General features: G+C 35.7%; 1 protein-coding gene across 2 annotated transcripts in view; it reads left to right on the forward strand.

Annotated features, from left to right (window-relative positions):
• Positions 1-18,280, forward strand: part of ROBO2 (roundabout guidance receptor 2) — a 1,281,409-nt gene that overhangs the window by 1,122,813 nt on the left and 140,316 nt on the right. The window lies entirely within an intron of this gene.

Raw genomic sequence — 18,280 nt, forward strand, 5'->3', positions numbered from 1 at the left:
AGAAGTTTCGTGCAACACAAGGCTGAAAAAGCAGCAAATACTTGACATCACTATCCAGACAGGGAATTTGTCACTTAGGGACCGTCTGTCACTTTCTCAATCTCGATCTCTTCATGGAGATCTTTTCCTCCATCACTTTTCTAGTCTTCCTATCACCAAACTCCCAAACCCAGTCAGTCAACTCTCTAGGGGAAGTCCAAAAATGCTTGTCATTCTTTTATAAGAATATTTTTTTTGTTGTCTAAATCTTTCCAAGACCTTGCCCTTTATGACCAAATGAATCATTCAAGTGTTTTTTTTTTCTATATAATGAGCAAGTCTAGCTTTTTTAAAAATATTTTATTTATTTAAGACATACACAGAGAGAGAGAGAGAACATGAGCAGGGGCGAGGGACAGAAGCAGGCTCCCCACTGAGTAGGGAGCCCAACACGGGGCTCTTGATCCCAGGACCCTGGGATCTAAGATTTGTTTTGTCTTCCTCCTAGTCTTACCTTCTGAAACTATACCATCACACCTACTACAATCATCATCTGCGTAAGATTTCACATTTTGCCTTTTTTGTAATTTTTCTTTAAAAAAAGAAAGAAAGAAATTAGGTTTCATTCAACTGAAATTATACATGCTTTCACAGATATCAGTTGCCTTTTATCTGCTCTCACTAGCAACTGCTATGGATACTTTTCTGAATGTATGCATTCATTTTAAAATCTTGATTTATTTATCCCTAAGCCCCTGATACTATATTTTCTAAAGTTGTATCATCAACAGCACTGGCCTGAAATGGACCAAACGTTTTAAATAGTCAGTGAGAGAGAGGTTCTTTGCAATCTATAGGAATAAAACAAGTGAAACTTTTAATTTGGTTAGTTTTTCATCATCATAATAGCCTGTTTCCTTTGTCACTTTGCTGTTAGACATCTAGTTTTAAAGGAGTGTTGTTACAGGAGTTTGTGAATGTTAGGTTCCTCAAGCCTTCTCAGTGGAGAAGCAGGTTAAAAAGCAAGAAGAGTTTATGGAGCTGAGTTATTAGTGTCTATCCTCTATGTATAGTTAATAATTTTCCTCAAGTTTGAGAGCACTTTATGTGTAATTTTAAAATGTTGATGTAAGATTGAGAGATGAATTATATAGTAAAATTTGGCCTAGTATAGATGAAGGTTAATTTTCAGTTACTGGGAGTAAATAGCCTTGTTCATTTTTTTAAAGATTTTATTTAATTATTTGAGAGACACAGAGAGAGAAAGCAGGAGCAGGGGGAGGGGCAGAGAGAGAAGGAGAAGCAGACTCCCTGCTGAGCAGGGAGCCAGACGCTGGCTCCATCCCAGGATCCCAGGATTATAACCTGACCCGAAGGCAGATGCTTAGCTGACTGAACCACCCAGGCGCCCCAGCCTTGTCCATTTTTTAAAAACAAATAATCAGACTTTTATTTTGGACTATTTTTGGCTTTACAGAAAAGTTACAAAGATAGTACAGAGAATTCCCATATACCTGATACTCAGTTTTCCCTGTTGTTAACATCTTACATTATGATGAAACATTTGCCATTCCTAATGAACAAATGCTAATACATAATGATTAAAGTTTATACATTCCTTTGATTTCACCTGGTTTTCCATTAATGTCTTCCTTCTGCTCCAGGATCCAATCTAGTGTATTTAGTTGGGATATTATAGAATATTGCATTTACTTTTCATGTTTCCCCAGTTTTCTTTATGTTTCCTCCATCTTTCATTGTTTTTCCTCAAAATTTCATTGTTTTTATGATCTTGACAGTCTTAAGGGGTACTGGCCAGGTAGCCTATAGGATGTTCCCCAAACTTGAATTTGTTTCATGTTTTCTCATGATTAGACTGGATTTTGTGGGGTGTTAGGGAAGAAAACCACAAAGAATGCCCTTTTGTCACATGATATCAGAGGTTCCATGATATCCATAGAACATCCCTTATGATCCTGCCATTTTTAATCATTAAACAAGATCCAGTTCACAAACGTTTCAAAAATGGAAAGTTGTACGAGTGTGTTGCATTTTAATGGGTCTATGTCTTTGAATTAAGGTAAAATAAAACTTAATCAAGCCCAGTTTGATTTCCCAGATTTCTCTAGGTGTTAGATCATAAGCCTTACACCTTTAGTTGCCACGATATTCTCCAATCTTACCAAATTCATTGGCTTCAGAGTTCAAATAATAAAAATCAAAGAACAGTATGAATATTACATGTTTAGAATGGATAATAGAAAGGCCTCTAAAGACAAGGTTGAAATTTTGAGAAATCTTACCTCCACTAACTTTCCCTAAAACATTGTCATAGGTTTCTGGCCTCTTTATTTTTCTATTACTGGCATGATACTACTACAGTGCTTTGTGTGACCAGCTAAACATTTTTAAAGTATTAAGCAAATGGAAATGCTGTGTAAGCTTTAAGCTGTATGTTAGAAAGGCTTAAAGTAAGGATCAGTGCAGTATAGAAATTGAGGTCAATATTTTTATCATGATAGAAGCCATGTACTTTTTCTTGAATTCTCAATCTTTAAATGGTATTTCAAAGAAGCTTATTCATTCTTAGATTTGTATGCATTAGCATAAGCTTCACTTATGCATAATGAGGGAGAAATAGACCTCTTTACTTGGTGAGGAATAACAGTAATGACTTTTAACCAAACATAGCCTAAATCAACAACATTGATTCTATTACGTTATTTAAGTCTCAGACTAGGGAGATGGCTATTGTTCTTGTGAAGCAATTGTGTGAAGTGGTGTGGAGGATGACATTTCTTTGGCTTAACATTTAATGCAATTTGAATAAGGTTTGTGTAGTGGTTCATGCTTAACACATTTATAGTAAAGCTTTGTAGGGCAGCTGCATAGCCTGTAATTACTATGTAAGTAATATGTGACTATTTTTCTTTCGGAGACAAGAAAAGCTTTTCAATTCAAGTTTAAATTTATGAAATGCTGTGATAGCTATTTAAACCTTCGACACAGAAGAAGATATCTGTGCCAAACTTTCAGAAACCAGAGATGAATTAAGGGCATATGTTTTTTATCTTTACTGTGAAATTATTTTTTTTTAGTAGTACTCATATACCTCTTTCTTTGATTTAGCCTTTAAACTCCTGACCTTTCCCAGTAACTATCTTTAATAAAATTAAAATGTACCCTTGGTGAGTTGTATTAAAGACATTTTTTGATTAGATGAGTGTTTTGGTGAGGTAGGAAAAGTAGCAATTCCTAAGGCTAGCAATAACCCTAATGCCCAACCAGGGAGAAGATGGCTATTTTCCATATAACAAAGAGACAAAACAAGAAGGAGCCTTCACCTTATTACATACTCCTGTCAAAATGTTAATTGTTTGCTGAAACTTCTGAAAATGCTACTCTTTCAGAATTGAAAGTTTTGGGAAGAAAAAAATAAGTCACTCTTTTTATTTGTGACTGTGTCAAGTATCAATATCTTTTTTCCAGAGGGTCTCAATATATGTATGCTCAAATAAATGAACATCAACTCATCTATTAGGGGCAAGAATTTTACATACCAATATGAAAATAAAGTGGGTAGAGGGAATAAACTGAGATAAGGGGAAAGAGGGGAAAGATTTTATTGTTTATAATGATTATTTTTTTTAAAACACAGGTTTTTGTTTTTTGTTTTTGGTTTTTTTTTTAAGATTTTATTTATTTATTTGAGAGAGAGAATGAGAGAGAGCACATGAGAGGGGGGAGGGTCAGAGGGAGAAGCAGACTCCCTGCTGAGCAGGGAGCCTGATGCGGGACTCGATCCCGGGACTCCAGGATCATGACCTGAGCCGAAGGCAGTCGCTCAACCAACTGAGCCACCCAGGCACCCTGTTTTTTTTTTTTTTTTAAGCATAATTTAAATTGTAGAAGATACCCTTTCGGAATCATCTACATTTATTAAGTGCCTACTATATTTATAATGCTCACTGATAGTCTGTTTAAAAAAGTCATTTAAAGCAAGATAATTATACTGTTATTGGTTGTTTATTTTTTATGTTAACCAGATTGGGTGATGTGGAAAAGTATTTTCATACACAATACATTAAAGAAAGTAAGGACTAAAGTAATCTTCATTTCTTCCTTGGGTACCACATCTTTTTTCTCAGGCAAACCTAGAACTTCTTGCTAATTAATACTCTTTTGATGGCTAGTGCCTTCAGCACATCTTTCCACAAAGTGTTTCATATGATAAAAGTTGCCAGTATTTATAATACTAAGATGATGTTTCATATTATGCTATGTTCCATCATACCATATGGATAATGCATATTTTTTATATCAAAATAAAAATACATGTATATATATATATGTAATATACATATGTGTCCTGAAGCTCTATGGAAAATACCATGTATTAATGTGAAAGAAACAGAATATAATAAATTTACAATGAAACAAATAAAAATTAAATTAAAATACACCAACAGTACAATATTCTGTTCAACTGAATAAGAGTGAGGAGCATAAAAATATCCCATCTCAGAAATTAGTTAAGGAGTAGTGCGATTAATCTAATTGTAATTTCTTATGTGGGCCTGTCAGTACAGATTGTTTCAGTTAATTATTGGCAGTCTTTTAAAGAACTGCAAACAGGAGATTTAACATCCTTCATCATTCATATAATTTTGTTATATCACCATATAGTTAGCTCTGTGATTTTTTTAATTTTATTTTTATTTATTTTCTAAACCAACTCTAAAATGACACTAACTTTCTTAATAAAGATCTAGAGTACAGAAAGGAATGTTCATAATAGCTTGTCAGAGCAAAAAGGAAATAAAATATGCCATTTACATTCTTATGTATGCCTACAAATTCTAAATGCGGTTGATGGCTTGCACATAGTGGATATAATTCATGAATATTTCATAAAAATAGAAAAAGGACCAGAGAATAAGAGTTGCAAGATATATGGTGCAAAATTCTATCAATTTTCTTGAAGCCACTGACAAATTCCTTTTTCTAAAGTGCAAGTCTATTTTAAGAGAGATTTTTTAGAGTTCTTCATTCTGTGAAATGTGGGATTCACATAAGTACATGAATCCTTAAGAAAAGAAACTGAATAGAACCACTTATAATTCTCTTTTTTTTTTGTAGCATTTTTACACTAAGTGGCTCTTTTCACTTAGCCCTGGAAAATGTTCTTATATTAATTGTTTTGAAGCTCCATTGTTTAGAGCACGTGCTTCTGGGATGCAGAGATGCTGAACAGGTGCTTGGCCACCCTGCTGAGGAGATAGGCCTTCTTGCCATACAGTGTGTGCTTCAAGGACATGTGGTAATTTGGGCTCCTGATAAATAACCACGCTGATTAGGTAGGCTGGTCAAGATCGGTCAATTAATTTTTTTTTTTTTAAAGAAGGAAAAGAACTGAAAGCAGGAGAAAAGCAATGTATATAAAATATGATATGTGACATCCGAAAAGTGGATTGGTCCCTAAGGTTTAGAAATATAAAGAAAAGTATCAATGAATACTCTTATGATTTTTCAGCTATCCAGATGCCTTAGCCATTTCTGTCTGGAAAAAAAAGTTAGAACTACATGCACAATTACTGAGAGGTCTTTTAATATAGCTACAAATAGCATGAAGAATATTTAGGCCATTGCCAGAGATATTAGACTTTAGGCTTGTTCTCACACTGTTCAATCATTTATCTGTTTAGTTATACTCCCATGTCCTGGAAATGGTGTTTGACAGATTTCTCTACCACTAACTAGGAGTATGACCTTGAAGAAGCTATTTAAACTGTATTTTACATCCCGAAGAAATGGACCAGCAGTGCTGTGGGCCTAATGACTAACCTACACTTTGATTCATTCGTACAGGGTGAATAACTATGCCATCCACTCTAACTCAAAGGGTTATTAAAATGATATAACTAATTCAAAGCACTGTAAATACACATAACAAGTGCTCCAGTTTTATAAATCCAGCTGATTGATGGCATTTATTAGTTATATAGAAAACTGTAAGGGAAATATAGTAAAGGTAAAAAATATAGAGTTTACAATTTCTGTGGATACTCTTTCTTTGGCCAATTTCTATAGAAACACATAAAATCCTATTGATTTAATAAGTATCCCTTTTGCTTTTCAATCATATAGATTTGTTTATAAATTTTGCCAGCCAGTTTGCAAAGCCTGAAGATTATCACCAATTTTTCTACCTTTGGAAGATTGTGCATGATCCAGATATTTTATCGTAGCCCCAGTTTGATAAGATATCTGGGTTGGGACTTTCAAATTTCACACATTATACTTATCATTTGTCTGCTCATAATAAGAAAACCATCACTTTTGTAAGAAGATTATGAAAAAAATAAAAGCAAGTATTTTTGAAGAACATACTATCTGTCACATGCTTTCACATGTTGATTATATTATTTTCAGTAGTGTTCTAGAATAATATGACTCCCCATGAGGGATATGGAAATAGAAGCTTAAATAACTTGCTTCCAAAGTCACACATATTAATACATGTTAGGGCCAGGACTTGATTTAGAATCTGTCCAGCATAAAATATGTATTTTAAACTAATGGGCTTTGTAATTATGTGATTATTAATTGTTTATAGACTTGAGCCACTTACAGATTTTATACTGAGATAAAATTTTAGATGATCAGTTAAAAACACTGTATTATGAATAACTTTATAGGAATACCATACAGCATTAATGTAAAGGGTAATTTTTAGACCAATTTCATAAGCCACACATAAAGTGTCTTAGTGTTTTGAAAATCTAAATTTGGACCAGGTTAAAGTTACTTTGTTGGAAGTTGAAGATATAGATTTTGTTTACAAACAGGATCAATTAACAACTTTCAGAGGGATGCCAAAATGGTACTTTCTCTGTGTTTTCATCAAATAGGTGCTAATAGTTGCTGTTAGCACAAAACTAATTGCCACTTAGATTGAGGAGTGCAAGTTGCCCCATCCTGTGACCACATTGGCCCATCTGTTGAGAATCTCAGCTCAGGAACAATGCAGGAACTGGCATCCAATTTGGGCTCTGGCCAGTGGTCAACTAACAATCTGGGACACACTTGGAATATGAAATGCCTCAAAGTCAAAGATGTCCATTAACTGGCAGCTCTTCTTTTGTTGTGTTGAGGCAGAGCCAAGACCAGGTGCCAGTTTGCAGAGCAAAAGGATCTGCCTGAGTGCCACCTGTCATTGGCATATGGGTGTTGTCCAACATAGGAGCCACAGCAGGTTTGTTTCGTCCATCAAAGTGTAGCATGTTCGAGAATTCACTAGACAGGGGTCAGGACTACAGCAACATTTTCCTTAGTCCAAATTATAGGACAAGTCAAAGACTTACCAAGACATAGTCACTGTATCAAGCCACAGGTGGATATATTGGATATTCACCGTTGGAGACACACTTTCTAGTACCTAGGTTCTTACGTTAACTGTAAACAAATATAAAAAAGGAGAAAATTCTTTAACTGACCACGTTAACACAAATCCTTGCCTTCATATGACAATTTGTGGTTAGAATCACTTAGATGATTTTTAATCACCCAGGGGTTTTTCTTAAGATATACTTCTAATTGATTTTTGCTGTTGTTCTTCTTCTTAATAAGTTGTAATTGCAATGTGGGCCTACAAGGTAAAGTTGAATCTAGGAGATTAACAATCTTATCCCAGCTCTGCCAAAATGCATCACGCTGTTTTAAATAATTTACATAATATGTTAAGTACCAGAGTCCACACCTGCAAAATATGTTAGTTGGATTGGATGGCTTCTGTGCCTTTAAATCCTGAAATGGTATGGTTCTGTGAATGGCAGTAACGCAGAACATTTTAACAAGGATAATAACACATTTTATAGGAGGGAAAAAACCCAGAAATTTAAAATAGATGGACCTAAGGAGGAAAAGTAAAAGTACCATATACCCATATATCATTGACAACTACTTTGTATGTTTTGCATATATCCTGTCAGATTTTTATGCACATCTGGGCATATTTTTTAATTCAAAATTGCCTTTGACCCTAAATGCTTATTTAGGTTTGTCTAGGAAAAGGCTAGTATTGATTCAATAGACTTGTTTTTAATGCATTTTCCTTTTCTGTAAATGGAATATTAATAAATTATGCTTATATTGTGCTTACTCTATACCAGACCTACGCTAGGCATTTAACATTAATACATTTATTCTTATGGCAACCTTATGATATAAATGCTATTATTATTTCCATATTACAAATAAAGAAATGAGACACAAAGAGGCTAAGTATGACAAAGTCAGTCATCTAGTAAGGGATCTAGGATGTCTGGCTCCAAAGCCCACACTCATGACCGCAAACCAGAGGTGCTGGGTGGAAACAATTTTTTCCATTCTCCATTTAGGATTAAAGATTAGAAAAAGACAGTTTAGTAAATGCTTGCCTATCAGATGGTCACAAAATACATTTACAAAATACATGTAAAGAAGTACATATGAATGATTTATAACCTTTATCATAATGGCACTTATCATAAGTAATGTGTATCGTTTAAGTATGCATGATTTAAAAAATTATCATTACTTCCCACTGCCCATTGAAACAAAGTTTAAAACAATTCTGTCTTTATTATCATAGAATATTTTAACTTAATATATTCTTGTGTTCTTCTTTAGATTTTATTTATTTATTTATTTATTTATTTATTTATTTATTTATTTATTTTAGTGAGAGAGTGTGTGAGCTCAAGCATGAACAGGGGGAGGGACAGAAGGGGAGGGAGAGGTACAAGCAGACTCCACACTGAGCAGGGAGCCCAGTGTGGGGTGAGACCCTGAGACCCTGAGACCCTGAGACCTTGACACCACAACCCCAAGACCGCAACTGAACAGAAACCAAGAGTTGGATGCTCAACCAACTGGGCACCCAGGTGCCCATATTCTTGTGCTCTTCTTAACACTGTTTCTGAAATGAAAATGAAGTCCCTGAGAACACAAAAGAAGCTAAAGAAATACTTGCTGTGAGAATTAAATAGTAAAAAGTATATAAATCTAGAACCAATGACTTTTCTAGAGCATGATAATTTAATTCACCTTTTCATCTGCATCGCCTAATGGCACTCAGACAATGGTTGAATTTACTACAAGAGCATTATTTTATATTTTCTTGATAATATTTGATTATCAACAGTTCTACGGACAGTTACGAATTGACTGACAGAACTGAGTTCTAGACTTTATATTTCCTAAAGTGTGGGGCTATCATCATCACTATTATTATTGTTACAACTATTATTATTTCTTATAATGGTCCTTCTGGAAAAGTTGCTGCTCAACCCAATTATTCAAGTCAACTGGTATGAATTGAAAGAGAAAGGAAAACGGAAAACACAAAGAATAACTTGAGACCTAGGATTACAATAACATGATGAATGAGAGTTATATTTTTGTTAGTGTGTGAAGCAGATACAGTTGTCAGAGATAAGAGACAAAAAACAAATACTTTCAAAGCATTGTAAGATTATATCCTACTCCATAAAGTAGAATCATAATTATTGGAGAAATTTACTTTAGTTGGTGCATAGTATCAACTCATTGGAGTTTCATTCTCAGAGGTCATATTTGGCAGTGGGATTGGGGGTTGGGTTGCTGCCGTTGAGACACAGTGTACCTTTGTCAAGAAATTAAAGTACTAGAAGTCTCTTCTGAGAAGGTGATTCATGATATAAATCTATGTGGTAGACCTGTGACAAGATCTCAGTGTAGAAATTTTACCAGTCATTCTTATGATTATTTTGACTATTAACAATTATAAAAGTTACTGTAATACCTTTCAACTAATTTCATTGAATGTATAGATGTTTGGAGCCTTTATAAAGAATATCTGGTTAAGTATTCTGCATCACTGCAATTCACGTAACAAATGGCACTTGTTATAAAAAATGTTTGATGAAAACTATAAATATTTCATCCATTAATCCACATTTTCTAAGAGTTTTGTTCAACATTTATACCACAAATAATAGAAACAAAAAAGTTGATCAGGACTCTTAACTGTTATTTGAGAAATTCTATAAAGAGAGAGAAAGAAAATATTTTTATCCTACTATGAGCACAATTTATAGCAAGATGTCGGTTCTCTCAGAGGAATAATAAAAATCTCTAATGTAGACTAATAAAATATTACATTTCAAAAATTCATATTCATTGGACATTTTTAGTGTTGTTAGTGCAACAGATTAAAAAAAGATGAGTTTGGGGGCACCTGGGTGGCTCAGTCATTAAGCATCTCCCTTCGGCTCAGGTCATGGTCCCAGGGTCCTGGGATCGAGCCCCGTGTCGGGCTCCCTGCTCCGCGGGAGGCCTGCTTCTCCCTCTCCCACTCCCCCAGCTTGTGTTCCCTCTCTCGATGTGTCTCTCTCTCTGTCCAAATAAATAAATAAAATCTTAAAAAAAAAAAAAGATGAGTTTGTTCTCAAGGATTTTAACAGAAGATATGTAAAACATTAACTATTAAATAAGGCAAACTTTATAAAAAGTATGATATATAAGACTCTTCAGGGTTTCAGAAAGGAAAAGCTATTTTAGTCCCATGTGACATTAGAGATGGGTCTGAAAAGGAGAATAGAATTCTCCTAAGTGGAGCTGCAGAGAATATTCCAAGCAGGATGGGATATTCCAAGCAATATGGAAGCAGGATGAAAAACATTTGGTGGTAGAAAGTATAAGCCAATAATTAGTGGTCCATTGTGTGTGAAGTGGAGTGGAGTGGCACTTAAGGCCAACAAGGTTAGTTGAGGCTTTATTATGAAAGCCTCTAATTCCAAATAAAGTGTTTATACTGAACACACTATGAAATGGGGATTCACTGAAGCACATTCAATAGAAATGTAGCTTTGTCTCTCTGTTTAAAAAATTGATTCCCATATTTTATGTGGGAGAGTTTGGAGTAGAGAATGTTTAGAGGTAGGCATGCTTGGGAGGAAGTTGTTTAAAAGGTAGTTAGGGGACTCCAGTGTGTTATTTCATGTAAACACGCAAATATGGATATTAATGCAACTAGAAATACAAAGAAAAGCTTTTCTTTATTTTAAGAGATCGATTATATGTCAGGATTCATGGGAAAAGGGGATAAAAGTAATACTAAGGTTTATAACTTGGATGATGGGTATTATCTTTAATAAATATGGAAGTCAAAAGATTTGTTTAACCCAACTATTTGTAATCACATAATAATATCATATGTCACTGAATTCAGGCTGGAATTGTTTGCAAGATCCAGCAGTACTTTTTCTCTGAGTTAAGGAGAAAAAATTGCCAGATCATATATGTTATATCATCTATGGAAAATGATTCCTAATGTCAGAGTTGTTACAATAGGAAAAATGTGTATCAAAAATTGATTCAGGAAGGGCACCTGGGTGGCTCAGTTGGTTAAGCAACTGCCTTCGGCTCAGGTCATGGTCCTGGAGTCCTGGGATCAAGTCCCACATCGGGCTCCTGGCTCGGCGGGGAGCCTGCTTCTCCCTCTGACCCTCTCCCCTCTCATGCTGTTTCTCTCTGTCTCTCTCAAATAAATAAATAAATAAAATCTTAAAAAAAAATTGATTCAGGAAGTACTAGCTAATTTTGCAAAAACTTCGCATGTAGAAAAATCATTAAATCCTCACAATTTTCTCATGAAACATGTATTCTTATCATTCTTATGTTACCAAAGGAAGAATTTGAGGGACAAATTCAAGTGGTAGAGAGTGATTTGAACCCAACCAGACACTCTAGCCTTAAAGGCCACTCTGTAAACTGCTACACTGAAATAATCCATCTTTTTTTTTTTTAAGATTCTATTTTTAAGCAATCTCTACACCCAACCTGGGGCCCAAACTCACAACTTCAAGAACAGGAGTTACATGCCCCACCGACTGAACCAGCCAGGCACCCCTAAAATAATTCATCATTAAATGAAATGAAATGAAATTATATTATCACATCATACTATATCATATAATATTATATTATTCATTTATTTTAAGTAGGGTCCATGCCCAGCATGGAGCCCAGTGTGGGGCTTTAACTCACAACCCTGAGATAAAGACCTGAACTGAGATTGTCAGCACTTAACTGACTGAGCCACCCAGGTGCCCCAAAGGAATTTGTATTAAGATTATAACAAATACTGTATTTTTTAAAAATGTGTTTTTTTTTAATTTATTTGAGAGAGAGAGCACAAGGTAGAGGGAGAAGCAGACTCCTTCCTGAGTGGGAAGCCAGTGTGTAGTTCAATCCCAGGACCCTATACTGAAGGCAGACACTTAACTGAGCCACCCAGGTGCCCCAGAAACACTGTATTTTTTTGAGGGCCCACTGGTTTTATGCTAGTTATAATTAATCTTCCCAACAGCCTTGAAGTATGAATCCCCATTTTAACAGTGCAGGAAACTGAAGCTTAGGGATAATGAGCATCCTTGTGCTCAAGGTAACAGGACTTGTGGGTAGCAAGGCAGGATTCTAACCCCAGGTCTCTCTGACATGAAAGCTTGCACTCATTTCCCATTTTGGACCTGGAATACCCTTCATTCCATGTTTTACTGAACGGCCATTAGCTATTTTGTGTTTTTTTTAATTTTGTTTTCTTTTTTGTTTTTATATTTCTGTGTAACTAAGAGAAAACAGTGTTAATCTCATTATTGTAATTTTTTCTCTGTCTCCCAACTCCCCTTGCCATATTTATCTTCAGTCTCAAATATCCAGCCCTATATCTGATAATGCGGTGCTCACCAGATATACATTTAGTGCAGTGGTTCTTAACTGAAGCTAGTTTTGCTTCTCCCATTCCCAGAGGAACATTTGGCAATGTTGGGAGACATTTTTGATTGCCACATTTGGGGGATTCGGTGCTACTGTTATCTAGTGGGGAGAGGCTAAGAATGCTGTACATAGCAGACTGGACACAGGACCACTCCCACAATAAAGGATAACCTGGCCCAGAATGTCAGTAGGACTGAGGTCGAGCAACCCTGATCTAGGAGAAAAGATGAAGTAGACATTTCTTACCTGAACGCTATTTTATAGGATTTTTATTTTTTGTTTTATAATGTTAGGGCAAAAATAATAGAGTATAGTTCAAAGAAACAGATTTCAAAGTCTTTCCTTATTGCCTTAGCTATGAAGGTTATATCAGTGAGATAGATGGATAATCCCATGGCTGGATTTGACAGAAATATGTCATCATCAAATACGAGAAGGTCCTTTGGTTCACTAATGACTTGAGATGAATGTATATTTTTGCATATTTTCTAGAATATATGAGACATGAAATGTTTCTTTATATTTCTTGCTCATTAAATAGTTGCTGAATTGATAAAACTAGTTAAGAGTAGCTTAATTAGAGAAGTGTCTGAACCTTCTATTTTCAAATATATCTAGCAACCTACACGTTAAGTGACACACTTAATGATGACAAGTGCCCCCTGTGTAGCTTGTTGAATTCCTAAATTACTCCAGAAGCATATTTCATGAGGACATTTCTGTGGGCAGAAGAAGAGAGAGAGCCTTGTGAATCTTCCATAGCACAGTCCAAACTGAACTTCCTTCTGATAATGCAGAGCATCCCTGCCCCTCCCGCAGCTAGTGCTCACTTCAAACACTAATGGAGTCTTCTGGAAGTTTATCCAGTAAGGATCGCAAGGCCACTAAGTAGATGACATATTCAAAGATTCATTTCACTCTGAACTCGCAATCCCTATTGCACAGAGTTTATTCTCAATTCAGGAGAGTACAAGAAAGGGAACTGCCTTTCAGAAACGTCTGCTCTGAGCTGTGGATTTTGTGGATTGTTGTGGGTTTAATCCCTGAAGTCCTTTTCTAACTGAATTTAAAGTTGAGATTAATTTCTAACCAAACACACAACTATGAGATAGATCCACTTTTACAAACCTGATGTTACAATTCCTAGTCCTATTGTAAAACCAAATTGTCTTAAATGAATTTAATCCAATAATGAGTTCTAAATTGAAGGATAATTTAACCTGCCTCCACCACTTTATTTGTTCCAACATGCTTTCCTTAATTGGATTTGTTTGCATTTTTTACCATAAATTTTCATGTTCTAATTAAACAAACTTATGAAAATAATACTACTAAGTTTTAAATTTCAAGTAATGCATTTAAGGAATAGCAGATATTATTTTATTTGAATAAATCACAAGGATGGTTACATATTAAGGATAGCAAAGAATTAGATATTCCTTTCTGCTATTATGAGCCAAATGAAAACCCTAATATCTCTAGAATGGTTTGAATTTAATCTTATATGAATGTGGTAGAAAGTAGTACATAATGTACACATACATACACACCCATACACACACACACACACAAAGTTAATCTCTAAACTTTTAAGGGATTTAAATTTAGTGAAAATCAGTATAAGTATGAGGTGATATTAAAAGTTCTCTGCAGTCTTGAAAACAATAATGTAATTATCAGTGATAGGTCAGTGCCCTCTCTGCTGATAATACCAAAAACAAAAAGAAAAACAAAACAAAACAAAAAAACAGCCTAATTAAAAAGAAAATCTATTTGCCAGGCAAATAGTGGATATCATGTCAATAATAAAAAAAAATAGTTCTGGGACGCCTGGGTGGCTCAGTCGGTTAAGCGTCTGCCTTCTGCTCAGGTCATGATCCCAGGGTCCTGGGATCGAGTCCCGCATCGGGCTCCTTGTTCCGCGGGGAGCCTGCTTCTCCCTCTGCCTCTGCCTCTCTCTCTCTATCTCTCATGAATAAATAAATAAAATCTTTAAAAAAAAAAAGAAGAAAAAAAATAGTTCTAATTTTAAGATTGTAAAGTTAAATCCTTTAATGTTAGTGTTTGATCTAATGAAAGATTATCAGTGATAAAATATACTTTTATCATGTAATTTTGACCTAAAAGTTAATTTTTATATTAAAGTTTTGGGACCTCACTCTTTTCTTACTGCTGTACATTGAACTTGAGTTTCTTTATCTGGGCAACAGATTAAAGATTTTATTTATTTATTTGAGACAGAGAGAATGAGAGACAGAGAGCATGAGAGGAGGAGGGTCAGAGGGAGAAGCAGACTCCCTGCCGAGCAGGGAGCCCGATGTGGGACTCGATCCCGGGACTCCAGGATCATGACCTGAGCCGAAGGCAGTCGCTCAACCAACTGAGCCACCCAGGCGCCCTGGGCAACAGATTAAATCATAGAACAAGAATAGGTGTGAGCAAGGGTATCCTCTGTAACTTATTATCTCCTTTAAACTATGGATTGTTCTGGGGCCCTGTGCACTGTATTGTTAAATGTGGTATTAGCCAATGATTCAGAGAAAATGAACACAGAAAGTGTTTTGAAATAAAAATTATGAGAAGGTACAATTTAAGTAAACTCAGTCAAAGTTCAGGGAACTGAAAATAAAGTGATTCTTTTTTTTTAAAGATCTTATTTATTTATTTGAGAGAGAGGGGGTGGGGAGACGGAGGGCACAGAGGAAGAGTGAGAAGGAGAAGCAGACTCCCCACTGAGCAGAGAGCTTCATGCGGGGCTGGATCTTAGTACCCTGAGATCATGACCTGAGCAGAACGCACACGCTTAATCCACTGAGCCGCCCGGGCTCCCCTAAAGTGATTCTTACTGCTCAAAATGTGCCCTGTGTTGTCCACAGCCTCTCTATTCTACAAATTTGGCATTTTATTATCAGTGATGTTTGATACTGGTGAAAGATATCCTCTTCCTGTGTATGTACAGCCTTAATTTATTCCTTCATGAACAAATTGATCTTGACTACCTACTAGATTCAATTCACTGTACCATGCTCTGAGGATACAATTGTGAACAAAGACATGACCATGCCTTTGTGGAGCTTCAACTCTGGAAGTATGGAGAGGCATCAGATGCATTAATTTTGTGTCAGGATAAGCAGAAGTAGTTAGGCTCTCGGGAGACAGAATGGGGGAGTGGGGAGGTATGTAGAAAAGTCCAGATGTGAACACACAGCATATGAGAGATGCAGGAACAGGAGAAAGACTGAGAATTCTGAGTACAGTTGGGGGCTCCACTGTAAGGTAACCAGTGGGGCAAGATAGGACTGGAGAGGTGAAGAGAGACCAGGTCAGGAAGGAGCATATTGGGCAGGTTCCAAAGTTGGGACTTTTCTCTAGAGAGCCAGTTGAGGGTAAATTGAAGCATTTTTTTTAAAGATTTTATTTATTTATTTGACAGAGAGAGACACAGCGAGAGAGGGAACACAAGCAGGGAGAGTGGGAGAGGGAGAAGCAGGCTTCCCGCAAGCAGGGAGCCCGATGCGAGTCTTGATCCCAGGACCCTGGGATCATGACCTGAGCCAAAGTCAGATGCTTAATGACTGAGCCACCAGGTGCCCCAATTGAAGCATTTATAAATCTACTCTTGGTATATAAAGAAGAGTAGACTATTGTATTAATAAATAATTGGGGCTTGCTGGGGAAATGCAACACAAAGATAGTAACACCAGAAAAGTGAGGATGTTGGCAAGCAACTTATGGAACACAGAATCTGGGTAGGATAGAGGAGGAAGTGATGATGGAAAGAGTTGATAGAAACGGACAAAGAGGTTCAGTTTGAAAGCTAATTAATACAGCAGGAAACGTCTGAGGTTATGGCGGCATCAGACATTTGACCTTCAGATTCCAAAAGTGAGCCACTCCAGCTGAAAACAAGGTCCATGATCCACTATGAGACAGTGTCCAAGAAAGAGGGAGACATTCTCACTGGAGGAAGAGATATAAGTGATGTTTTATATAGGAGTGCCTCGATTCAAAGTTGGGAGCTGTTAGCATGCACTTTTTTGAGCCACTGAAAATCATCACCACTGAGTTCTAAATGGCTGTATCTCCATGTCTACTCTAATCCATACAGTGCTTTCGGTTAGTTGACGGATGTGAATTTAATTATCCATGAACAACTATTGTGGACATTGCTGCTATAAACATCGGGTTAGCCTCGTGATGGGTATTAAAGAGGGTACATATTGAATGGAGCACTGGGTGTTATACGCAAACAATGAATCATGGAACACTACATCAAAAACTAATGCTGTAATGTAAAAAAATGCAAAAAAATAAAATAAAATTCCATTTAAAAAAATTATCCATGAATGACTCCATAAGATTAATGAGTCATTTTTATCCTGAAAATCCTTCTGTTGAAAGCAGGCAACAGACTTTGTGACATTTTTATATAAAATCTCCATAGTTAAATTTTCATTGAATTATGGAACTATGGAATGCTCGTGATTGTAGACATTTCTTTATTTTCTACAAGAGGTTAAAAGGTGTAGGGTGATCTTCAGCTATTTAGATTGAGTGCAAGTATTTTGAAAATATAAAAACTAACTTTTTTAAAACCCCCCCAAAAGGAAAACCATATTTACTTACATAGACATTAAATGTTTCCTGGTTCAATTCATAGTTTTTACTATTGACCAACTTAATGATTCATAAAGCAGGTACATAATAAAATTTTAAGTGCTAATTCAAAACGTTTGTTGTAGAATTGGAGCCAGACCTCTTGCAGCAAGAAGTAGTAGGTGATTTCAAAAAGTAAAGGTGTTGAGAAAATAAATTTCCTTCCATGAAAAACAAAGGTGCTTTTGAAATGAGAACAGCCATTCGAGAAGTTTTATTAGCGCAGAATCCTCACGTAATTCAAGCAAGGCGGTGAGATACACAGGCTCGAACCAAACATGGTAAAATCACACTTCATAATAGAAGTCGTGTTGTGTTTTCTTTTGTTCTTTTCTCCTCCCAAATTCTAAAGCCACTGTGGAAGGCTTGGAGGGAGAGGTCCCTAAATTATCTGAATTATATTCACAAAAGCCAGAAAATAAAGAAAAGGTCCTTCCCTAGAAGCTTACAATGAATCAGGGATTGCAGAGTATGAGAAATGTGTGAAATGTGTTTATTTTATCAAATGTTGCCAGTTTTCAAAAATCTTGTTTGATATTTTCAAAGTAAATTTAGATGTATAGGAACTCTTCCCACTACCTATGAAAGTTTCATCCGGAGAAAGAAAGAAAATAGATTCTTTAAATTTAGAAGTGATTTGAGAAGATAGTACTCTGTTCCTTAAAAATGAATAATATTTTCTCTTTGGAAACACTTTTAAGATTGATCATCAAATATGAGATCACACACCAACAGAAGCTTGCACATAAACTGTTGTTGAAAGTATTAAAATAAATTTATTTTGTTTTCTGGATTATTTAGCTGAACAGATGGTAATGGTTTTGACACAATTCAGTTTCCTTTTCCC

The sequence above is a fragment of the Neomonachus schauinslandi genome, chromosome 1 (assembly GCF_002201575.2).
Source record: "Neomonachus schauinslandi chromosome 1, ASM220157v2, whole genome shotgun sequence".
NCBI classification, from domain to species: Eukaryota; Metazoa; Chordata; class Mammalia; order Carnivora; family Phocidae; genus Neomonachus; species Neomonachus schauinslandi.